At 43.4% G+C, this 26,306-nt stretch overlaps 1 pseudogene; it reads right to left on the bottom strand.

Moving 5' to 3' along the window:
* Nucleotides 1–6,609: 6,609 nt before the first annotated feature.
* On the bottom strand, nt 6,610–7,478 carry LOC114618083 (annotated as a pseudogene).
* Between the last annotated feature and the right edge of the window lie 18,828 nt (nt 7,479–26,306).

Genomic DNA, 26,306 nt, shown 5'->3' with positions numbered 1-26,306 from the left:
AGGACTTGAGTTTAGTTCCCAGCACCCAAGTCAGGCTACTCACAGTAGAGTTGTAACTCTAGCTTCAGGGGGATCTAATGCCTCTGACCTCCGTAAATACCAATATTGCCCCTACTCATTGTGAAGCTAAGAAAATGAAGGTCCCATAGAGGGAAGACTGGATCATCATGCTTTGTGTTGCTGAAATTTGTATTATAACACTCACACTCATGTCTTCTGTTCTCTAGTTCTTTTATCTAAGGCACTTTATAAGGATACTATATGTTTATCCTGAGTGGTTCCAGCTAATACAGAGAGCTTAGTTGGAGGGCTAGGCTATTTCCTAGTAGAGCTTTGCACTGAGCATCATTGGAGAAGATGAAAGGCTGCCTGACAAAGTTAACATGGAGAATAAGTTAATGCTTCCTCTTGGGTGAATCAAAAATTATCTCAGTAATGACTCACAAGAAGGCTGTAGACAAAAAGAACAATAATAAGACAAAAATATTTTATAACTAAAATGCAAAATAGCTACTGCAAAGAGTTACATTAATCCTTTTTTAAAAATTTTCCATACTTTAAAGTGGTTTGGTAGTTGGGGTCCTGTGGAAACAGGAGAATTGGTCACTTGGAATTAGCTGCTATTTTTATTAATTTTTGTAAATGGGTATGTTGCCTGCATGTATGTCTGTATACTAAGTATGTACCTTTTTGTTCACAGGTGTCTGAATAGGACTTCTAATCACCTGGAACTGGAGTTGCAGGTGGTTGTGACCTGCCATATGCATGCTAGAAATCAAAACTGAGTCCTTTGGAAGAGCAGGAAATGCTCATAACTATGGAACTACCTCTCCAGTCTCGAGATTAGCTAATTCGTGGAAAACTCAAACAACATTCCTGTTAACAGGTCTTTGATATACGTATAGATCAAGAGGTCCTGAGTCCACATATCCACAGCTTCCTATACTCAAGCTCCTGTAGTATATCCATGCCAGTCTTCGACTAGGTATTGGATGAGACTCATAAACTACAGAATCGTAAGCATGTTGCCTGGACCACTCATTCCAGGACAACCACACTCAAGGCTGTGGACTTGCCCATCTTTCCTCTCAGTCCTGACAAATCTAGTGTTTCTTTCTGTGGGTCTACATAGTATTCTGTCCCCTCCTCTCAGGGAACCATGAGCAACAAACTACAATTTAATAGTGATTGTCTCCTGAGTTTTGGTCTAGCCATACCAACTGAAAAAATTCCTAGGTACATTTTATGATTCAATCTACTAGAGCCAGTGTAGGTCATCAAGATTTTCAGAATGGATTCAGCTCAGTGGTCCTGCACTTGCTAGCCAGGTTGAAGGTCATCGTTTTCATTTTCAGGACTTCAAAATCAGAACTACCAAATAAAACAGATGATACCTCCTATACTGGTCAGAAATATAAATATGGTCAAACTGTTATGGATTTGCATGCTCACTTTGCTAATCAAGATTACACAGAACTTATTCTATGGCTAGAGGAGCCCCATGGAAGAGTGAATGGTATTTAAAATGTATTAGAAGAAAGTGTGGAGAATGGTTTGACTGACCTAAGGATTGATATGAGAATTAACTTAGATGATTTATATCAAGAGGCTTGGGAGGAACATTCATTGTGGAAATAAATTCTGTGGACAATTGAAGCAATTCTTTTCAGAATCTGTTCAAAGATATCTCAGTGAGTAAACATAGAAGCTGTACTGTGAATGAGTGGCCACTCTCTGACTTTCACAGAAGAGTTGGCCATTTTTCGTTCAAAAGCTTCTAGTCAATCCTCCCCAGAGAGTCTGAGCTCTTACATCCATGCTGCTAGAGTAACTTGACAACAGGAAGTTGTCAACTGATTGTTCAGGCTCCAAGGAGCTTTTAACTGGGCATCCAGGTCTATTTCTTTGCATTCACAATATTAATTCACTTGCAAAAGGGAAATGTTATATGTGATCAAGAGCCAAGCACTTGAACCTCGTATCAAGGGAGCAGTTTAGAAACACTCCTGTATCTGGGATGGCATTCTTCTGGCCTTTGATACAGGAATTTGGTCCAGACTATTGGTGCTTCTGAATGCTTCTGTTTTCAAATGCTGCTGTCAGTCATTACTTGTAAGATCTATGGAGACATGGGTTTGGAGAGGAAGAGGAGAGAAGTTGTAGTCTATGACTCTTTATATGCCCGTGCCTAGCCGTAGACTCTCTATGGATCCAGATTTTCTTGATCTGGAGATACAGAGCTGTATTTCGGTGATGTCCTGAGGAAAGATAAAATAGAATGGTTGTAGGGAAAACATAAATAATGTAGGCCCTTGTACACCAGCTCTGGGTCCTTACTAAAGTTGGATTCAGGTTTCTCTGTACTATAACACTTGTTTATGTGAGGTGGGGCTCACTAAGAACTGAGTTCCTTCCACCCATCCATCCCCTCTATAGTTTTCACACTGACTCTTGAGTACTACTTCATCTCACAGATGTAGCTCAGAGGTTTGAAGACTGTGTCTTGAGCAAAGGCAGTGAAGGACAGAGTGTGACTGCAGCCTGGTCTCTCCAGAATGGGAGCCTATGTGATTAGCTCACCCTCCAGGGCCACAGCTGCCATATAACTGACCATGCCCATAGCTGACCAGATTCTCATGCTTATTTCCAAAGGTGAACAGTAGGCCAAGCCTTCTGGAAACAATTCAGTTTAAAGCACATTTCCCTCTCCCCTGAGACCCTGTGACTGGTAACCTCATGCTCTCCTGCTGGAGGCTCATGAGGCCTTGGAATTTTTAATTTCAGCTGTTTTCAGGAAACTATTGACTTCTGAGGCCAGTAAATTTGCATAAAGTCTAAAACACTATTTGTGAACCAGGATGCTTCGTCTTAAATGAAGGTGGGGTATGCTTTGTCACGGGAAGTCCTGTGGCTTCAGATCCTTTAGGGAAGGCCCAGTAGGTTTATAGGGACCCTTCACAGCCCACCTATTAACCTTTTTGGTATCTGAATACTCTCTCCCACTCTCCATCTCCATGCTAGTAGCCTCTTTTTTATGTGACATGTTTGCTATTGTGCTGTTGTCCTCCCATATCATCTGCACTTATTTTCCCTTTAGTAGGCCCCTTTTTCAAAGTTTTATAGCCTGTACCCACATTCATACACATATAAAACATAAAAAACTTGGGTCAATATATGAGATAAAGCATTCAGTATTTGCATTTTTGCACAAGTATATATGTGTACATATATGCATGCATTGTGCTGATGTACATGTATGTATGTGTGTGTGTGCCCACACACACACACACACACACACACACGAGTGTGCACACGCGCACAGGAATGCACATGCTTGAGCATTCACACAGGTATATATGTCTATGTATGAACATGTCTGTGGAGGTTCAAAGTTGATTGACTTCAGTTTTCTTCATTGATCACTATCCATTTTGTTTTGTGAGGTAGGGTCTTCCTATTTCATAAATAGGAAGTAGGAGGACCCTACTTCCTACTCCTGATCCTGGAGTTTACTGACTCTGGCCAGTCTAGCTAGCAGCTCACCCCAGGACCCCCTGTCTTTCTCTGCCTTTGAGTGCTAGGACTATAGGAGGCTGCCATGCATGCCTGGCTTTCATGTGTGTCCCAGGGATCTGAACTCTGGTCTGCACGCTAATGGAAAAAGCATTTGGTCTACTTAGCCATATTCCTAGCCATACAATATTTGTCTGTCTGAGTCTAGGCTAGATCCACCACTTTCTTCAATTTTTTCTTAACAACTGACAAAAGTTCACATATATTTCCAATGTCCGCTTATCTGTTGAGGGGCAGACTAGATAGTCTAGGCTGATTCTATCTCCTTGCTGTTGTTAATCAGTTAGCAGTAAATATGGGTGAGTCCTTTGGGTATTTGCCCAGAAATGGTAAGTTGGGTCATTGGTGGTTCTGTTTTTAATTTTCAAAAAGAATAACAAAAACAGAAAAACAACAAAACACAAAACCCCCTTCATCTTGATGTCTACAATGTCTATCCAGTTAGCTCCTTAATCCTTAATGATGAAGTCACATACTGCCTTGGATATGTGCTATTACTTCGGCCTGGATATCAGAGCCAAACAGAATGGAGGCTGTAGGGGAAGTAGGGGTAGAGGGGACATCTTGACATTTGAAACAATGTGAATCCAGGTCTGATAATACATCTTGAGACTTTATTCCCCTCCCTGAAGCTTCGTTCCCTCCATCACTAGAGAGAGACCATTCCATCTTCAAATGATTGCTGCAGATATGCAGAGACAGAGTAGTGTATGTGTAAATCCCTCCACCCTCTGCACTATGCCAGGCCTCAACCCTGCTACTTATTCCATATGTCTCCCCACTCTCCTTCTTGTTTCCTGTTTTCTCCATCCCACTTCCCATGAGCCACATGCTGCCTTGTGTGCTAGTATGACAAGAGAAAACGGCATCTCCTTGGCTTGTAAAAAGTGTCTTGGAAGGTGGAGTAATAGCCTTTTAGTTACCTAAGCATAATCATGGCACCCCAACTCTTCCTGTCTAATGTTATGAGGGCCAGAGAATGTGGGGATGCACGCCATGGGCTCTGTTCGCCCTGCCTTCTTCATAACAAAAGGAGAAACCCTGAAGGAAGAGGACAATGTTTCAACATTCCCTCAAAATAAAACCACATTTAAAAGATGGTCCTGCTGCAGTGGAACAGAAGGAAATATCCCTTGGAGCCAGGGGGTAACTGTGCTTCCCCTGTGTATGAAACCAGCAGTCTATGCTGCTGCTGGCTTCCTTGTTTCAAGAATTAATTTTCTATTATGAGCAAAATTAATGACTTTAGCCAATTTCTTGTGCTCATAAAGCTGTGCTGTTCATTGCCAAGGTTAACAGCCTGCTGGTGATGTGGTCTCCTGGCAGAGTGCCCATTGGGAACTGGGATTGTGTAGGGAGACGAGCAGGGGAGAAATTCATAGCTGTGTTGGCCACCCCTCCCCCAATCCAAGATTACCTCATATTGCTAGCATGCTAACCTCTGGCTTAAAATGTAGCTCGTTGCATAATTTGACTGACAGTGGTTACAGTCTTGGCTCTACTGGGCCTTCTTTCTGTACAGGGGCCTTGAAGGTTTGCTGAAAGGTGTGGCATTTGGGTACATTGGCTGGAACTGCAGCTGAATAGGAGTTACTACTGGGTTGTGTAAGGATGGAGAAGGTTGCATTCCATATATTATGCACAGGGTGAGGTCTCAGAGCATAGCTTGCTCTAAAAACCTCAGAGTCCCAGAAAGAGCACAGTGAATATATGCTGAAGGCTAAATAAGAGATGAGCAAGTGTTTCTTCATGCTTGCCTTGGGCCTAGAGACAGACTTCTGTAGAACTTGGCACCCTCCATACATGTCCCACCAGGCCAGGAGTCAGAGCTCCAGAGCCACCTGGCCAACGTCAACCTATTGTTTATTTGTCTAAATCAAGTGTCATAAGCAAATAGCTGTTTTCAATCCGCTACATACGGCCTATGGCTGCTTTTGTACTATAAAGGCAATATGGTAATGGACAAAAATACTCTGAACTGTTACACATTCGCTACATGGCTTTTACATCACAAGTTAGAAGACCATGCTCTTGGCTCTTTTTGCTGCTGACTGAGAACATTCCTCGTGCATGATCTTAAACATTCCTGTCCTCTGTTCTGATGAGTTGAGTCTAGAGTAGCTGCAAGGTATTGATGTTTGTAAGGCAATGGACTGCAAAGTCAGGCTCTGCTGTCCAGAGACCCGTGCTTGCATCTTGGCGTGAACTAGCCCTTGACTATATAATAATGACAGTGGTGGTAACGATGGTAAATGGAGAAACAATTTCATTTGCTTAGCAAGGATAATATGACAGATTTTTGCTGAGTTTTTAAAATCACTCTAGTTCTTTTAGAATCTCACAAGGCATGTGTGGATACAGTTGCTTTTAAAACTCATTTTGCAGATGGAGACACCAAGTCTCAGAATAAGAGAATAAATGGTGACCTTGAGCCAGTTAAGAAGTATATTTTTCTCTTGTAGAGAGAGAGGGAGAGAGAGAGAGAGAGAGAGAGAGAGAGAGAGAGAGAGAGAGAGAGATCCAAAATCAGTATCTCAAACGAAATAAAAATCTTTCGTCCCATAGCGGAGCGAAAGCATGATGGGCGATATGGTTGGTTTCCTGTCACTTAGGAGCTGTATTCTCAGCACAGTATTTTCCAGCTTTCAGGTCCCCTTTCTTTTCTTTTTTCTTTTTTCTTTTGGCTTCAAGCCTTTTATTTAGTACTAGTGACCTTATCTGTATGTGAGTGGTGGGTGTCAGCAGCCCTTCTGTGCACTTGGGAAAAAAAAACTTATGAAATTAAAGTGATTCTTAGTGCCGGAGAAGTCTGCAATTACAGAACCGCAACGTCTTTAAGGCGAGATCTCAGTCATTAGGGATGGGAAGAGACGGAACAGATCAAGCCAAACAGTGAGAAATAAGGCAAACTGTGGCTTTGGGGTTTGAGATTGGCACCAGGAAGGCCCACTGAGGAAGAGGATGCAGCCAATGGTAAATCATCGGAGGGGATGCAAATGGGGTAACCATCAGATCAGTTAGTGGGGTAAAGTGAGCAGGAGGTAAACCCTTGAAACAACACCCAAGGTCCACGTCTTCGCATGTGCAGGGCACAGCTCCAGCAGCAGTTTCTGGGAAGTTTGTTACTTTTCCGACCTTTCCCACCCCCTAAAAGACATGAAGATGGAGCCCATGAAGAGATGAGATCAAGGAAGGACCTCTTCTGGCTGTGCTGGGCAAGGGTCAGGTGACTTCCGGTAGTACTTGTCTACTACCTCCCTGGTGGCTGGCTGGCCGAGTCCTACAAACGCTTGTAGGTGCCCAGGAGAGCTTTGCAGTTGGGGCAGTAATGGTCCACATCCTGCAAGGCGTCTACGCAGAATGGGATGAAGCAGCAGCCAGCGATGCTTCCCAGCAGACACAGACTGCCACAGGACAGCCAGGTGAGGGCTCCGGCATTATAGGACAGCTGGGTCACGATCGTCTTGCTGCAGGAAGGACAGCACATCTGGACGGGGCGGTCATAGAAGGAGACAGGCTGCTGCACATAAACGGTCTGCACGGCAATTGCGTTGGCGTTGGGGACAGGCACAGGCTGGGTGTAGTACGAAGGTGGACTCATGCTTCCCATCTGGGCCTGTAATGAGGCCTGTGGCTGGTCCTGGCACAGGTGCTGGGGGGGTTGGGTTGTAACTGTTGACACCCACTGTTTCTTCATAGGTTGGGGGTGCAGTGGGCATTACAGAAGGGCCTGCAGCTGCTTGGTAAGGTCCTTTTACCGCCGCCCGCGCCGCCAGTCGAGCCGGGAGGTCTCTCAGGTCTCCTTTCTTACCCAAGAGTGGCCAAGAGTGGCTCGAGCTCCACCCACCATGTTCATGTTCTGGATAGGAGGGGTGTGGGAAATCACAAAATGCAAAGGAAGACATTTCTTTACAAAGGTTACCTAAAACCTCTTGTTCATGTCTTAGGTCAAAACTTTAATCAGATGACCAGAACTACTTGAAAGGGAGGCTGGGGAATGTTTTGTGGCAGTGCCTGTTGGCACCTTGCATAAAAGAAATATATACTTTCTATGAGAATGAACACTGATATGGTCACTAATAATGTCTGTGCATCTGGCATGTTGATACCTAACTTCCATGTTCTCTTCCACATAGAGAACATATCTTGGATTCCTGAGACTATTGTTCCACCCTACACCATTCTAACCAGCTAGTGCATCCTATACTCTAGGATCAGATCTTTCCAGTCCCAGATAGGGTTTCTTACAACTTAGTGACTTATAAATTAAAGGACAAGCATTTTGCTCCCAACCTGCTAAGTTTATGATTGTGAAGGAAAGAGAAAATAACCACAATTAAAAAAAATCAATCATTCCTCACTGGCTGCAGATCCCAGGAGAGCTGGCCCTCACCTTGCCTGAGCATCACAGTAGAGCTGACCCTGGTGGCTGGTGAGTGAGTGAGCTAGCCCTGAGGGGATGAGTGCCAGAGAGCTAGCCTGCCATTGTCTGCCATGAGATGAAGTGGGCAAGGGGAGATGCCCTACCCACTTTACCCTTTGTCACCTGCAGCAGGTGGGGAAGCTGGCCCTGAGGTTATGAATAAATAAAAAAGTCTTGCCATGGAAACTGTAGTGTGTCTGCCTTACTGGATTTTCCTTTAGGAGGGTGATTACAAAGGTGGAGGGTGAATATGAAGGGATGGGGCAGAGAGTGGGATTGGGGTCAATAAAAGGTTTTAAAAACCTAATAATTGTTTGAATAAAGGATGAGAGAAAAGTCCAACAATGACTGGCTTATGACAATGGTTAAGCTGCACTGGGGGCCATGGGTGACCCATGTAGACATTTCTCTGCTGATCCTAAGGTTCAGCTTCTTGGGCCCTGTTCTTGTTGGGTCCAATTTGATCTTAGAGATGATCTTTCCTGTCAGTCACCCTCTGTTGCTTTTCTGCTGTAGCCATAAAGAATAGATCTGTCCTGCAGAGTGGCCTGCTTTGGATATGAGCTGCAGGTCTATGGACATAGAGCTTGTTAGGATGTTTGTATTCTTGGCCCTCTGTGAATTGCAGTTAAGGTTTCTTTAGAATTACAGTTCTTTCACAGTGCAGATTGGCTCCTTGTCTACCTTTAGTAATAATTTTAATATGAAAATAACTATAACCAGACTTCTTTGTGTGCAGAGAGATGTAGATCCAAGCTTCAGTTTTTGTCAGTTCATCTCCTGGCTTCTCAGCTCTTTACGAAACAGTAACTATGATAGCATGTTTAACCTGATGTTTACTGATATGTGGACTACCATTGTTTTAAGAGAATTCCTAATATGAGGTTGTGATGGTTTGTATATGCTTGTCTAGTGTAGTGGCACTGTTAGGACATACGGCCTTGTTGGAGTGGGTGTGTCACTGTGGGCGTAGGCTTAAGACCCTCATTCTAGCTGCCTGAAAGTCAGTCTTCCACTAGCAGCCTTCAGATGAAGATGTAGTACTCCCAGCTCTGCCTGCACCATGCCTGCCTGGATGCTGCCATGCTCCCATCTTGACGATAATAGGCTGAACCTCTGAACCTGTAAGCCAGCCCCAATTAAATGCTGTCCTTTATAAGACTTGTCTTGGTCATGGTGTCTGTTCACAGAAGTAAAACTAAGATAGAGGTGCTGGTTAAAATCTGGTGACCACACCTCTGTCTTTTGCTTGAATTCCCACCTTATAGCCACTGTTTATAAATGTTTCAGTTAGGACCCAGCTGTACTGAGGTATTTTTTAGATTTTTGAAAAAATTTCAACTCATGCAAGATGAAGGCTAGAAAATGTCTATTTTTCCCATCCATTTGGATGTCCCCTAAACAGATGAAGCCCATCTGTCTTTAAAGATTTTTATGGAGAATGGCAAGAATGATTTGAACCACACCAGCATCTTTTATTTGTACCATTCCTGATGGTATAACCTCTTCGTGGAATTTGACCACTTTGTTATTGCCCTTGAGAGCTGTGGACTTTCCAAAATGAAATTTCCCTCTCTTGGGGGCTGCACAATGCCCTTAATTGCACATCTAACTTGGCCATGCAGCTCGCCTCCCTAACAAGAAATGCTGTCAGTCAGACATTAGCTCTCTGTTAGCAGAGATATGACATTAGTTGCCTGAAACATGTAATGGCTCAGCTGATAGCCAGTACTCACTATGTAACCAAATACCATCATGAACACTGGGCTACATACTTCACCCCAAGCCATAAACCACACCATTCAGTGATTCTTTCTGAAAACAGGCAGAATTCTTCTCTCGCCTCTTGGGGCTGCTTTAAGATGAAGTGAGATACAGTGTAAAATGCTATATGAATATTTGATGTTATTATGAATGTGTTTGTCCATTTGCATTTTAAACAGAACGTTCTGTGTCTAGATCCAAAGGGCTAACAATGTGGAGTTGGCATTTTAAGCAGCACACAGAAACAGTCATTAAGATAAAGCACAGGCAGCAATTTGAAGCCTCTTCTCAATCTTCCTTTATAAATTCCTCCTTCTAATGCTTCTTTAATTCCTTTAAAACTCAGTAAGCATGTAGCCAAACTGGTATTGTTGGGTCACCTCATATGGATCCCGAATTTTGGAAAAGAATCTCTAGTTCCCATGCTCCAAGGAAGTATGAACCTTTCCTCATGGGAGTTGTCACACAGAAGATGGGGTACACAGTGTGGCAGAAACAGAGATGCACAGCCCTGAGGCACAGTATGTTACAGATCTCCTCTCAGAGGTGACGGGTATGCTATACGGGGTACTGGGGGAAAGGCATCCTCTTTGGCAGACTCTGGCCAACTTGGCTTGTGCAGAATAGAGCCCAGACGTGCCATATGGGAGGACATTTTGTGGAAGTCATTAGCAGGCTTGGAATGGCATAATTCGAATTGTTAAGAGAGAAGGAAGCCGGAAGCCCTGTAGATAGGGAGCAAAGCCACAGAGGCAGCTGGGGGTGGGGTGGGGAGAGAAGAAAGAAGAGGAAGACTCTGGCCATTCCAGGATGTTTTATGTAGGGTTGTTGTTCTCATGAGGAGGGAGATGGGGCTGTCATGATAGAAGCCCCAAGCCATGCCTAGAAAACATTTCTCAATTACAGATAAACCAACATAAGCCCAAGCCCTATTATAAATTCCCTGTTTCATAACATCAATTGCTACCAAGATCTTTAATTTTTCCAAATCGTTATAAAATAAAGTGCCAAACTACAAAGAGGAAATGAAAACCATTACTGAGAGTTGACTGCTGCTATTCCTGTGCTCTTTGACCTTCTGACTGCTCTCTGTGGATGCTGACACTGATATAATCTTACAGGGTGGAATAGCATGGTTTCTGTTTTATATTGTTCCCTTCTTCCTTAGCATTTCAGGGATGTCTGTTTGATTTAGTGCCATAGGTCTCAGCTAGACAATTGCGGGAAGCCTGGGCTTTGTCTATCTGGGCAAACTCTTACAAGATCCCCCTTGTGTCTAACCTTGGGCACCCTGAGGGCTGTGGATTCAAAATGGTCCAGCACTAGTCTCATCTATAATTATGGGCACATGTTTTTTGGGAGAGAGCTAAGGTTTAGCTCCACCCAGGAGAGAAACAAAATAAGCGGAGCTGCATGCAGTTACCTACCCAAGCCCATAAGGGATCATGGAGCAACTGCTTATAGAACAGACCACTGGAGTTCAGGTCACCTCAAGATGGACTCTGAAGGGCTTAACCTGTACCACTAAGTGGGTATGAGGGGCTTGCTTTCCCCTTCTCTAGAATACTGCTCACATGTCAGATGAGTTTTTGAATTTTTTTTCCTCTAGCATTTGCTACCTCCATATATATTGCTGTTTACTTTTGCTTGAGTGGTCAATCAACAGTGTCCTATTCTTCTATTGCCAAACATTACTTAGCTAGGATTCAGACTTGGAGTAGGTCGTGTCACTGCTTACATGCTTTAGTAGTTCCTTAGTGTCTACAAAGTTCTGATTCACATCAAAAGAAAACACTACACAACACAACAAAATCTCCTTGCAGGATCATTGTGGCTGCATCTAACCTCCCCGAGCCAGACTACCTTTTGCCAACATGCTCCACCCACATTTCTCTGCCCATTTACAGTCAGACCTCCTCATCCCAGGAAACTCACCTCTGCCTCATGCCTGCAGCTACCCTGTAAAACTACTCACTGTAGACCATGGATCTCTGTCATCCACTAAACACGGGCATCTTCACCCTATCTACGGGCCTATAGTGTGCAGTTTATAGAGTTGTAGCCAGTCTGCCTCTTGTGAATGAGTGAGTGGTAGGAGGTTTATCTCACTAACATTTACCTTAAAAGTTGTGTCATGTGCTCATGGAAGAGAGCTAAAGGAGTGAAGCCTATTGTAGTCATGCAGGGGACTTACAGCTTGTATCCACATGCTTGCCACTAGCTACCTGGTAGCTTTTTCCATGTCTGTGGACTTGGAGCTCAGCTGGGTGACATGATTTCACTGTTCAGAGGTGTCCTCTGGAGTTCAGGCATGATTCTAGATTTGCCTTTCAGTTGGTGTGTGTGACAATGGACAGATCATTGTATCTCTCTTGGCCTCACAATTACAATGAACATGGAGGGCCTTATGTCCCTTTCACATTTCCAGTTCTGCCATGTTGAGCTGGGAGTTCATTCAGTTCTGAGAACTGCACAAGAAGTAGAGGCTTTGGGGAAAGCAGAGAGGAAGGAAACAGAGAACGTTGGACTCTTCCACTTCATTCACCATGGGGAGATGGTCATAAATGTGGGCATCCCTGCAGACTTCAAAGAAGAGTCACAAATAATGGGAATTTCATAATTAAAGCTACAGACATCTCTCTGTCCCATAAATGAGCCTTGGTCTCTTCTTGTCCCTCATGGTCTCTTAATGACCTCAGGGGATCATGCCTAGAATGTTGGGCTCAGCTCTTCAGAGACAAATGCTACCTCTTTTTTTCCTGTGCCACTAGAATCCCATGTCCCAAATGATCTTGTCTCAAATCAAAAGGTGGGAGCTCTCCAGTCAGAGTTGCAGAGCCCTTGGGATCTTTTACATCAATAGGAATTCCAGATTCTCCTGTGGCTATTTCAGAGCAAGCTGTGTTACCCTCACGCTCATGCTGCAGAGTCTGGCTAATATGCCAGCTTTATCTAAGTGTGAATTGTGGCCATGAGCTGTAAGTACCTTACACACAATCAGCAACTCTCAATGGTGACATGCATCTTTTGGCTTGTTTTAAAAATGGAAGATGAAGGAGTAAAATGTTTCATAAATAATTATTTTCACCATAAGGTACAGATAGTAAAAGAGATCCATAGGAGAACAATCTAGAAGCAGCATGTAGTTCTTTACTTGATAAGCAAAGATCTGGAACATGGAGAAAGGACATTATGGTTTAAATGGGTCACCTGAAGTTTCCTTGTTGGAAATTTAATCATGAAAGTCATGAATTAGTGGCATTTACATGGCTGGTCAAGGGTGGAGTTTTGGGTAAGTTATTGAGATTGGGTGAGGTGGTAAGTCTGGAGTTCCTGTAATAGTATCAATGGTTTGGTAAGATTCAGACTGGTATACTTAGTTTTGCCTTTACCATGTTATGAGACAGGATAAGGCCCTTTCCAAACACTGATCAGGGACATGTTCTTAGTTTTCCCAGACTCTAGAGCCAGAAACCAAACAACTGTGTTTTCCTTATCAATTGGTAATACTCATATTTTCTGCTATAACACCAGAAAACAAAGTAATACAGACAGATTGGTTCACCCTAAACAGGATGGGTAGAAGTTAGGTATCTGACCCCTAGCTCAATATGTTTCACTGTAGAGGTATATTTTTTATAGTGTTTGTTTTCTTAGGGGCAAAAACTCCTAAACCATGCAGTTCAATGTCTATCAAGATGAGTCTCAGGCAGTAGGAAGTAGTTGTGCCAAGAAATGTCTGGCTTCTTTGAAGACTGGTGGAACTGCCTGAAATCCTTTTGAGATTACTTCTTGAGGGAACACATTGATGTTAGGGCCTTTAGTTCCTAGGATCCTTACAGTTTGGATTTAATAAGTTGGTATGACAGCAAGGTGGTAGTCCTAAGCCCCCTAAAAATAGGGAACATTTACCAAGATCCAGAGTGTCATGAGGGGCCATCTAAGCCCAGCCATGTTCTTTCCATTTGCCAAATAAATACATCTCTGTGCTGGGCATGTGCAGAGGGTGGAGATGGCAGAGACAAGGATGCTACACACAGAGGAAATTATGTCCAGAGTTAAGCAGAGTGTCAGAAAGGTTTTAGGGTTATAAAGAAACAAAGGCAGTACAGGTTCTATTTGCAGCATTGTGTTGGTATGCTTGTGTGTGTATGTGGTGCTATTATTGCTCATTGATAGAACCAAAGAGTCAGAAGCATGAGAATTGATCTCAGGCACCAGAGAAACCAGGGCTGGCATTGAGTCCAAAGATGATACCTGGCTGAGAAACAGAAGTCCAGGACTAAGACAAGTCTAAGATTGGAGAGTTGTAGTCTCCCAGTCAGGGTCCATATCTGCATGTGTGTGAGGTTGCTGTGGACTGGAGTTGGGAATGAAACTTGAGACTTGTCCCCTGCAGGGCCCTGATTGCCAGCCAAGCCTGTTCCATTCTTTTAATGGGACTTGGAGTCAGTTGCTGTAGAGCTTTACTCAGCTCTCTGCTCTAGCACTGGTGTGGTGCTGAAGAAGGGAGAAGGGACCAAAAAAAGGATAGACTGACCAGGCTTTTGGGTTTTGAATCTCTCCTTTGCCTGTTACACAAAACAGCGAATCTCCAAGAACTCATGTTCAAGATGTGACTGGGTGCTCCTTTTCTCAGCTTCAGAATGAAGAGGCAACTTTGGGTAAGAGCAGTTGGCACAAGAACAAACTGGAGTGCCAACAACTTGCCCTCAGTTTGTTCCTTGGCTTGGGTCAGGCAAGTTGGCATGGAAAGCGTTCCTTGGGGGCCTATTTGCAGGGATCTGCAGAAGCCTGCAGCCAGTTAGGAAATAACCACAGTCCTGGAGCATCTCGGCTGAAAGGTGGAAGACAAATGTCTGTCAAGGGTTTCTTAGAGCCACAGTTAACAGTCTGAAATTGGCCTTTTGATCCTGATGGTTTTTTTTGTTTGTTTGTTTGTTTGTTTGTTTGTTTTTTTTTTAACAAATTCTGTGAGTAGCTTCTATTTTAAAGACGTGTACCTTTGTCTCAGAGAGGTTATGGGCTTTGTCCTAAATCACATAGTTTGTGAGTAGGAGAACTAAGATTTGGACCTAGATACCTGCCTTTAGGTTTCAGTTGCTCCTGGGAAAGACTTGTGAAGAAGTGGGCTTTGAGCAGTGCTTTAAGAATGACAGTATAGTTCCATGGCAATCTTTCAAGGAACAGAAGGAATAGCATGAGCAATGTAGGTGTCTAATCTTTACAAAGGGGAGGAATCTGACGGAAAGTCACAGATTGAAGGTGGAGAAGCTGGGGGCAGAAGGGAGGAGAAGAAGGAAAGGGGATAGAAGCTTTGAAGAGGAGCAAATGAGAAGCCATGTGTCTCTGGTGCTGCTTCCGGCTGTGGCCTGGGAATTGAGTATGAGAGGAAAAAGCTGACTATAAGGGGAGACAGAGGAACTGAGTGAGTTGGAGAAGGAAAGGGGCTAAGGCAAAGGCCTCCAAGATATCCTTTACGGCTCTGACTTCTGCTCTCATAAGAGTTCATGTCACTGCTGGATCCAGGACTCAGAGTCATTCAGATTGGGCTCAGGTTCCCCCACCCCTCCCTCCATCACGTCTCCTTTCATGGTTCAGAGCCAAAGATTAAAGCTGTCCAGAAGGATTTTTGAGCTGCTGTATTAGTCAGAGTTCTCTAGAGGAACAGAACCAATAGAATGACTATCCATCCGTCTATCTATCTATCTATCTATCTATCTATCTATCTATCTATCTATGGGATTTTTTTTAAAAAATGGTGTGCCCAGTCATCTAGATTTTCATTAATTCCAGATTTAGTCCAGTTGATGACTTGGAACAGCTACCATATGCGTTTGAATTCACTATCTCCACTGGTATTTTCTCTTCGGAGGACCAGAGTGTAGGCATCACAGTATCTCCATTCTAGAACCCAAGGAAATAGGTTTCTGTCTGCTTTAGGGTTGGGACTCCTCTCTCCTTCCCCTATCTGGAGCATCCTTGGCTCTCATCTGTTGCAGAAAGCCTTTGCCTTAATGCTGTACCAGCTAAACATTTATTCAACCTATGGTCTTAGTGTTGAGTTGCTTTCTTGCATATCATCACATTTAAATAGATGTGTGTCACACCTCTCTACATACCATGGCAGTGACCTCCATGGACCTTTTGCTAGTTTGAGAGGACATGATCTGGATGTAATGAGATCATGTTAAAACTCCCCTAACAAAATACATGTGCTGTTTTCCACATGATCACTTCAGTCCCTTTCTATTTAGAATTGGAAGGGGTCATGTGAGTGAAAGATAGGACTTTGGGAAGGATATTCTCCAGCTAAGGCAAAAGACCCTTAAAACAAGTATGGCTACTAGAATGGCTGCCTTCTTCCTTTCTTATTGCTCACTTCATGCTTGCTTTCATGTTGAAGAATCATAACAGTTGAAGCCACCTTGCTCCTGATGACATTCAGGAATAATTATCTTCCATGGTGAGATATTCAGTTTATATTCCATAAGAAAATCCGAAGTTCCAAGAATTGCCTAACACTGGAGATTTTGTTGTTGTTGTTACATTGAGAAAAGTGGTTCCAAAAAACCTCAGTGGACTTCTAATTGAAGGCAGTAGTAGCTAGGCATGACTAACCGCTGAAACACTGATTTATGAAATTCTTAATCTCTTATTGAATGTCATTCTGTCCTGAGGTAGAATGGCCATTTTATCCTTCTTGAAAGAGAATGGATACACCCATGAGAAACAATAGATTTAATTTGAATCTGCAATTAAAATCTAAATTAGAGCAGGTCCATAAAACCTCCTGGGTTAACAAATCTGCTTGTAGAAATGGTCACTCAGATCTTAGCTGAGGTTTTGAGGGGAAAGCAATAGGGAACACACAGCCATGGAGGAAAGTGTGGAGGAGAAGTATAATTCCTTGTCAGTTCCATCTATCAAGGTTCCTCCCAGAAGGATCAGTAGGAACAGATTCTGTGGCGCTAAGAATCTCTTGCCATAGGTGGCTGCTAACTATCCTGATGATGCGACTTTTGGGATCTGTGTTGGTGGCTGGGAAAGGGCAGAACCAGAGCTCCAATAAGTCCCAGTCTATCTTCCTATCTAGGTCCCAGTTCTAAATGTTGCATTAAGAGGTGGAGCCTTGAGGGGATGGTCTCGAAGAGCATAAAGTACACACATCATAATAGACATTGTTTTTCTTTCTTCTCTCCATGTATATAGAAGTAAAGTTTGACACCAAAACTTCAGTTGACTTTTTAAGGAATTAAATGGGGTTGACTGGCAGGAATCCATGTGTATCTATGTGGGATTGGTTCTAGTCTCTTCCCACCCCAGGTACCAAAATCTGTGCATACTCAATTTCTTTATATAAAACTACAATGAAACTACAATGTTGGATATAACCTGTGCACATCATCCCTGAAACTTTAAATTATCTTTAGCTTACTTATAAGTCCTAATACAATGTAAATGTTATGCAAATAGCTGTTAGACTGTATTGCTTAGGGAATAATAACAAGGAGAAATGTCTGTATATGCTAACTACAAGTGCAAATTATTATCTGAGTATTTAAAATTCAAAGTTGGCTAGATCCGCAGATAGAGAACCCATGGATATGTACACTTGCCCCATTCCTAAAAGTGTTAAGGAGCCTGCGAGAATGAAGCCTGAAGAAGAAAACTCAACCTGGAGGGAAGTTGTCACATGCTTGGATATGGTCAGGCCAATGGAACGTGTGTAAGAAAATGTAGGAGGCAGGCTATATTGTAAGTCTCTTTAATTAGGACAAGTGAAAATCAGCTCATGGAAGTTGTTAAAAATCTGGTTGAGTTAGGAGATGGCATTGCAGTAAGAGAAGCCAGAGGAGATGTAAGCCAATAAATAGCCAAGAGAGATTACAGTGGAGGGCCCTATGAGGACCTGTAAACAAAGCTCAGGTAATTTAAAGCACAGGGCAGAGGTTGAAATCTGATGACTTGTATATACAGTCACATCTAAAGGTACTTATGTGTTTGATTCTTCCAAATACATCTTTACATTGTGTGCCTTATATAAATGGTGATTCCTCATTTGTATTAGTTAATTGTTTTGATTTGGCTCTGGAGAGAAATAACTCCTATGGATAGACTCTGCTCTTGTTTCTTATGCTTATGTACCTGTTTCTGCCTATGTCCTTTCCAGATTATTTTTAAGTAATTAATTTGCTTAGTTCTAAGCATAGTCAAACAGAAGAGCATCCTTGGGTGCTTGGATCACACTGTCATATTTTCCAGAAATCTCACACTTTACAGTGTGAGATTATGATGAAAACACAAACTATAAAAAGACTCCCACCTATGTGTGGCCAACTAAGCCCGACACCCTGTAAATCAGAGATTCTCAACCTGTGGGTCGCAATACCATTAGGGGTGTGGGTTAAATGACCCCTGATTTACCTAAGATCATCAGAAAACAGATATTTATATTAAGATTCATAACAGTAACAAAATTCAGTTTTGAAGTAACAACAGATTTAATTTTATGGTTGGGGATCAACATGGGTGTCACACCATTAGGAAGGTTAAATATCATTTCTGGAAACAGTTGCTCGCCTCCAATTCTGATAGTTCATTTTTGATTTGACCAGGAGTGTGCTGTTCTCTGTGCAATAGTGTGTTTCAAGGGAAGCCAGCCTTATCAATCATGGTCATACTGACCTTGTCAATCCTTGGCTGTGTTATATAAGGTGAGTAGAAGCCTGGACACAATCTTGGACAACGAGATGATTAAAACCAAGTGAGAAAGCTCTGAGAGTTTTCCTTAAAAGGGACAGAAGAAAGAGGTTGCCTCTCTTTTCCTGAGTATGGCACAGGTGAATGTGAGCTCAGAGCCGTGCGAGGCCTAGTGTGACCATAGAGAGCTCAGCCTGAGAGTGGGTCAACATAAAGACCTGGCAGCTGAGATGATAGAGACCCACTCTCTTCCTGACACTGTGGAGTCATTTAATCAAAAACCTTGAACCCCTTTCCCGAAGCTGCTTATTTCCTGAATAGTCTTGCCCCATTGAAACTGCTGTCACTGAGAATATTTTACATTTCTACATATCTATATATTGATTCTGTAAGTCAGTGACCCTGTGTAGTAGGATATTCATAGTCAATCTCATATCTTGCCAAAGAGCTAGTAGGTTCCAGAGGTGGACTCAGATCACTGAAACCACTGCATCTGTTCATTATACAGCCAATAAAGCTACTATTGGGCACAAACCTGGAGGTTATCAAGGAACAAGCATGGTCTGCTAGGCTAGCCAAGAAAAGAACTCTGACAATGGTAGGCTCTCATTACAGCAGCCAGTCAGGCTCAGTCTTCCCTTGCTGCTTTATCTAGCCAGAGGGATGCTGCAGTGACAGCATTTTTTATTGCAAAAGGTGACAACTGATATCTCTCATTTCATCAGGCTATCTATCAGCAGCCAGGCATCTCTACGAATCAAATTCACAGTGACTCAATCCCAAGCAGAGATGCTTCTGATGACAGGAATGATCTCCTCACTGCCTCCTAGATGAAGACCACAAATTCCCTGAGGGGTACTTTTGTCTCTTGGCTTTAGTGTAGGGGGCGTGGTCTCCCCTTGAATGCATCACATGATTATACTGCTTGATTCTGCAAGACCCGTAGTAGACATGACACATATGATTTATAGACCATTTTGTCAAAATGCTCTTTCCACTGGTGTGTCCACCCTGCAGTCAGGAAGACCATGATGCAGAGAATGCTGGGGTTTCCAGAGAGTCTTGGAGACTTCTGGAGTCAGGAGTAGAACCAAGAAGGGAAGAATCACAAGCTGGAAAGATGAACAGAGGTCAGAATGGTGAGGGTATGGAAGAAGGAGGGATCTTGAGATTCTTGCTTAAAAATAACTAGGGCAGTTAGTTGCATGTGTGCTTTCAGAGAGCCGATACCTCCCAGTACCCTGAGACATGAGCTTTGGCAGTATAACCATGAACTTGTGGTAGAGAACAATGGTGACAGCTTCTTTTTGAGTCCTTGTTCTGTGATAAGATCTTATTTTATGTAGATGACCTTATATTTATCTTCAGGAGAGCCTGTGAAGAAGATACTAGTGAGAAAACAGAATTAGAAGGGTTACATGAGTTTTGCAAGGCCACCTAGTGATATCCTGGGCTAGAACACAGGTCTTCTGTTTCTAAGCAATAGGCTCTCAGCTGGTCTAGAGTCTAATAGCTGAGCCCTTAGGTGGGTATCAGGATAGCGTGCTACTGGGAGCTGTGGGAATGCCATGGAGTTGCATGTCCCACCAGCAGCCAGAGAGAAGAGGCCCTTTCTGGAATTTGCTTGTGGAGCTTTTTATTACCTACTGGGCATTTTGCTGAAGGTGTAATTTGCAGAGCCATTAATGGCAATGAAGTTCCAGCGGATGTCAAGAGACGTGGGGAAAGTGGAGACTGGAGCAGAGGCTGCAGCTATTTCAGCTGCCCTTTGCAAGGACTAATGAAGCCTGTGCACTCCCCTGAACTTGACAGCATCAGGAAATGTCAGGTGCCACCTAGAAGACCTTGTGAGCTTGTCAGCCTTCCTTTGTGCCAACACCAGTCACTGGAGGAGAAATTGCCATCACATGATGCTGTCCTTCCTTCCAATCTCAGGGTTCTGCAGGGTATTCAGAAACAACTTTGAATTCAATTGCTGGACCTCTAACACCACACACTAATGGGCTGTGTTACTTTGTACAATAAATGTTGAGAATAGCTCGACTCTATAATGAGGAATAACTCGATTCTAGTAATTTAATCTCCATTAAAGTCATCAGGAGCTATTTATTGATGTTTTTAAGAAGAGTGATGTGAAAGAACAGGCACCTCCCACCACACAGCCTTCTATGTCATCCTTCATGGTGCGGGCTCTGAGCTGGGATGGAGACGAGAGACCTGGGGTTCTGCTTTGTCTGGGTGCAATTTAATGCAGATCAGTAGAGAAGACGAAAGAGGCAAAGGTCACACTGATGACTCTGGCTTCTGATAAAGCTGTGGGGCTCAGTGTGCTCCGTCCTTTTTGCAGCATCCACACCCTCCCATGAACAGCTGAACCTCATACAGCGTAAAATATTGTGTGATGTCAGGACTGAATGTCAGCTCTGCCTGACAGGTTGGTGAACTCATGGGTAGGTCAATCTCAGAAGGGGACAGACAACAGTAAGGGATAGCAGAAAGGACAGCAGAGAAGGGAACAGAGGGAGGAAATCCCTAAAAAAGACTTCCTGAAGGAGTGGACTCAGGAAGTGGAGTATGATTCTCCAGGGAGATAGCAAGGGGCAAGAGGAAGATGGGGTTCATGGCTCAGAGCTGGTTCTCATCTCTGAAAGGGACTTTCTGTGAGACCTTGGGCAAACTAATGAGCTGATTGGAGCTTCAATTTTCTTGTCAATGAAATAAAGATAATGATGCTCATTTTACATAATGTGTGCTGGAACATGCTCCAGGGGCCAGTAAAGTGAGAGAAATTCCCAGAACACGAGCTTTTCCTCTATATTCTAGAAACAGCAATTGGCTGAGAGGAGCTAGTATGGCTAAAATGTCTGAAAAGTGTTTCTGCTTGGGCGAGCTTGTATGTGAAGTGAAGCAAGGATTTTTAACATGGGGTAATGCTATGCCCAACCCCTCTTTCTCAAATAGAACTGTGCTTTTCAACTTAATATTTGTATAAAATGTTGATTATTGATGAATATATATTGGGTGCTTATTGTGTTGAAATTATATCAGAATAGTTAAGAATATCTAGAAATGGACAGATGGAGAAACAAACTCTGGGAAGCAAGCACTAAATTTATCACACACTACAGTGGCAAGCATCAGGAGTTGTCTCTGAATTGGCACGTATTGGCTCAAGATGCTTAATGAATTTGTGCATCAACTTGTTAATCAATTTGTTCTCTATTGCTTCCCCCAAAGCAGAGGAGTAGGTCCTGGTGGCTCTAGCAGTGTATTCTCAGGAGAGTACCTGATTCTGAAGCATCAAGGTTTCGACACTTAAGGCTTTTCCTGCTGCAGACAAAGCTTCTTTTGCTAGGTCAAGTACTGGAAACAAAAATGTAGAAGTATTCTGAAGGCTTCCTTCTTAGAGCCAATAGGAAACATGCTAGCATTTTGCTATGGAGCTATGTGGAATGGTCCAGATTGAAAAATCATTGGTGGGTGTTACTGGGAAGGCTACTCCCTTCTGGGTAACAAATGGGTATTCCAGAGAGGTTAGTCCTTCCCCAGGTCAATCTGAGGTGCGTAGACATCCTCACATGACATAATCCTAGGGACCCTGCTTCACAATGCCTCCTTCTCTTGACTGAGCTCTAGCTTATCCTGGACCACTAGATACTATGCCACAGGGAGTCAATGCACATCTCAAGACTGACCCTGAAAGGCATCAGAAACCAGACCAGGTTATGGAAGGAGTAACATAGTTGAGTTCAGTCTAAACTGAAAGGAAATTTGTCCAGATGGGCGCAGAAATCACTTTACGTGATGAATTTCCTGCATTTTCTTGCTCTAAAATTGTTTCTGTTCTTACATTAGTAACATAAGTAGTGAGTTAACATAAAACAGACATCAATAGAGAGGTGGTTGGAGGTAGTCAACGTCCCAGAGGTGGCACAGACCTATGCAAGTCTTATGTCACTGAGTTAAAGATAATTCCAGAAGGGTGAGATCCGAGGACCTCAAATGCTTGTCTTGGGAGGGGCCTGATCTTCAGGAGGACTCACAAAGACTTCTGAGCTGAATGTTTGGATTAAAAAGTGGATCCAGGGTAAGACCGGAGGGAGCCAGATGATATTGCACAGAGAACAGTCAAGAAGCTGATAAACCTGTATAGATACAGAGGAGATTGCACACACCAGTGCTATCTGGAATAGAAGGGCTGCCAAAAAAGTACTTGCTGAGTACCAATAGTATGGGAGAGGTGAGTTGGAGACAGATTCCAGCAATCAGCTGACTTTATACATTATGGTGACCTTGATCCTTCTATCCATCAAGCAGCATGCCCAAGTGCAACTGAACACATTGGGAGGGACTCAAGTGTCTGTCTTGTGTGTTCCTTCTAAGATATGTGGTGTCCCTGCTGTTTATACTCAGGAGAACATAAAGATGGAGAAAAGGTTGGAATCTTTCTTCAGCTCACTAATTAATATATGGTGGACCCTGTATTCCAGCTTGTATCTTGTTGGTGTGAAATTACTTGATAATATTTGGTAACATGTCCTGTTGGTGACTATGACTGTGGATGGTGCTAAGCTAGATGGAGGAGTTACACTATTCCAGAGAGACTCATCAGCATGGTTGTTAAGCTCCAGGCCCATTGCTGTTTCCGGCCTCTGTGACTACCTGAATGAAGGCTCACCCTGTGCTGGCTCTTGTTAATTTCCTGCTGGTGCTTGGTTTCTGGGGGTTGTCCCAAAGCCCTCTCCAAGGATACTTCATAGCAGGGTTCTTTGTCCTAGAATAATGCTGAGGATTATTCTATGGATCTGCTAGGACTCCCATCCCACTACAGCAAAGCTCCCAGTGTGTGGGCCCTCATGAAGGCCTTTTCTGCCTTCTCTGTCTCCCAGGCGTCTGATGGGAGTATCAGGACTCTATTTTCTCTACCTTACGATAGTGTGTAATCTTATAGCAGGATTCTTCTGGAGTGGGAGAAGTTCCTGGGTTCAGAGAAATTGCCTGGGCACAGAGAAGAGTGACTGTCCTTCCTCCATATGGCCAGTGGCCTGGCTATTGTCATGGCATCTGCTCTAGGAAGCCCACAATGCTTTGTCAGCTGTGATCCACAAATCGCAAGCCCACTCTGGCCTTGTCTTCCACTGTTTCAGCCTTGCTCTAGGCGAGGATGACTGCCTATGCAGAATGTCTTAGAACTCTTTTCTTGGTCCAGCTCATCTTGTTCTTCACAGGCTGTCCACACAGCTCTCTACACAGGAAAAGCTACTCTGTGCAGCTGCCTGGACCATGGCCTCAGGAGCTGCTCATGGTTCCTCCCAGACTCATTCTTTCAGCACCCCAGCATCATCATCTTGGACATGCCTTTTGAGCCAATTCTCACTTCCTCTACACACACTTGCTTTTAGTGTCTGCCTTTTCTCACCCATGTGCTTGCCAACTGTGTTCTTCTTTGCGACCAGTCCTTCACCATGTCTCCAGCAACCAAAGAAACAATTGAAAACACTTCAGCCTTAAAAGGGCCATTGCCACAAAATCAAATAACAAACACTGGCAAGGATATGGAGAAGGAACACTCAGATAATGCCTTTAGGAATAGAAAACCTGTTCAAGAACCAGGGAAATCACCACGGACTCAAAATCTAAAAACAGAACCCTTTGATTCCTGTTCAGTTATACTCTTTCTAAATATACAACCATAGGAACAGAAGTTAGCATGGCACAGAGGGTCTAGTTCGAGCAGCTAAATATAGAAGCAGTCTAGATGCCCATTATAGGATGGATGGATGGATGGATGGATGGATGGATGGATAAAGAAAACATGGTGTATATATGTACACTGGAGTATTGTTCAGCTATAAAGAAGAATGAAAGTCTGACATTTGAAAGAAAATGGATGGAAGTAAAATCACCATATTAAATGGAATAAGCCATACTCAGAAAGACAAATATCAAATACCAAATGTGGGGAGAAGAGTAGATTAAGGTAATAAAGGCATATAAACATGATTAAAAGATACGCACGTATGAAAACATTGTGAAAAGTCATTGATACTCATGAACAATACGTTATAAAATATCCCAGATGAGCTGTCTGTGTTCACAACTTTCTGTCAGCTTCCCTGTGACTTTGAGTTAAATACCTAACAATGACTTTCACAGCCTCATGCTCCTGACATCTGCTGCTCCCCTAGTCTAGTCTACCACCCAAATTTATTCTCCTTGAACCTGCTTGCCGTATCTGTGCCCCAGGGCATTTGTATGTGCTGCTGTTTCTGACTGAAACAGACTGCCTCTATCTGTGTGGTTGATACTTCACTTTCCTTAGCTCTTTACCCATCAGGATTGTCTGAGACAGCACAGTGTCGAAGCAAACATCCCAACCTCCAGTACAGAATGTGACACTCTTAGGCCAGAAAGGTGGATTTCCAGATGCTCAAAGGAACCCACACCCTGCAGCCAGCACAGAGGTGGCAGCCACCATTTACTGTAATGACTGTCTACGAGTGAGGGTGTACGTTCCATTCACATGTCTCTGATCAACGTCATTTCATTCTGGCTCTGAGCTCACCTGGGCACTACTCACTACCACTAGTTGAGAAGGAGTCAGAGCTGGGACTCTTTCAAGTTCTTGCTGGATTTTCCTCTTCCTCAACACTGTGCGATAGTCCAAGCAGCATAGAAACCCCTTCCCTGAGAACCCCTCAAAGCAAACCAACCTTCTCATAATACCTGTCTTCTCAGCAACCCCTTCTTGTGTGACAGAACAACCTCTTTTTTTCACAACCCCTCACACCCCACTAATGACAATTCCACAGGGCAAAGCAAGCCCTTTCTTGATACCTCATAGATAATTTTAGCAATATGTCCTCCCAAAACCTTTTTCCTCTTGACCCCAGGAGTACAGTGTCACCTTTTCTAGCAACTGTAGGTCACAGAGCAAGCCCTTCCCATGGCTTATGCAGCTGATGTTTCCCTATTTCTAGCTCCTTCCTTTCTCCTGTTTCCCTCTTGAGTCATTCTCTAGCAGACTCACAGCTCTCTGAAATACAATACATTGATGGACTCATTATCCTACCGAGCCTGGCTGCTGGAGCAGCACACGATTGACTGAATGTCTGAAATAAAAAACCTCAAGTTCTTTTCATTATGGAGGTTGGAAGGCCCAGGTCAGGTGCGGGCAGATCTGGTGTCCGGTAAGAGCCACTTTCTGCTTTGCAAACATCTCTCACCATCATTCCTAGGAGGGATGCTGTGTCCCTTGCTCTCATTGTATTGGTTCTATCTACACCCTTACCTGGAAAACTTCCAAGTCCTCACTTCTAGCTCCCCCACAGGACTCAGGGTTGCACAAGGGTCTGGGGGCTGTGAACTTTTGTCTGCTCTTTCCCTGATCTCATTATGGTTTCTAGGGTAAGATTTCTCCTCCTTTAAAAGATTCATTTATTTTTATTCTATTCATACATGTTTATAGCTGCATACACATATGAGTACCATGTGTGTACCCACAGAGTCAGGAAGAGTGCATTGGATTTCCAGGAACTTAGGTTGCAGTTATGAGTGGATTGTCAGTATGAGTGTCAGTGCTGGGAAGTGAACTCAGGTCTTCTGCAGGAGTAGCAAATGATCTTAACCCCTGAGACATCTCTTCACCCCCAATTTCTCCCTTTGTAACCAACATATGCTATTTGTAAAAGCCAATAGGCTTCAGTATGACACTTTCCCATGTATATAATGTATTTTGATTATATTAACTCTACTGTACCTTTTACCACTGCTTCCCTTGAGGGATCTGTTCATATGTGTGTGTGTGTGTGTGTGTGTGTGTGTGTGTGTGTGTGTGTGTGTG

The sequence above is a fragment of the Grammomys surdaster genome, unplaced genomic scaffold, assembly GCF_004785775.1.
Source record: "Grammomys surdaster isolate TR1022 unplaced genomic scaffold, NIH_TR_1.0 140, whole genome shotgun sequence".
Taxonomy (NCBI): domain Eukaryota; kingdom Metazoa; phylum Chordata; class Mammalia; order Rodentia; family Muridae; genus Grammomys; species Grammomys surdaster.
The sequence above is the reverse complement of the archived record's forward strand: the minus strand, read 5'-3'. Positions and strand labels throughout refer to the sequence as shown.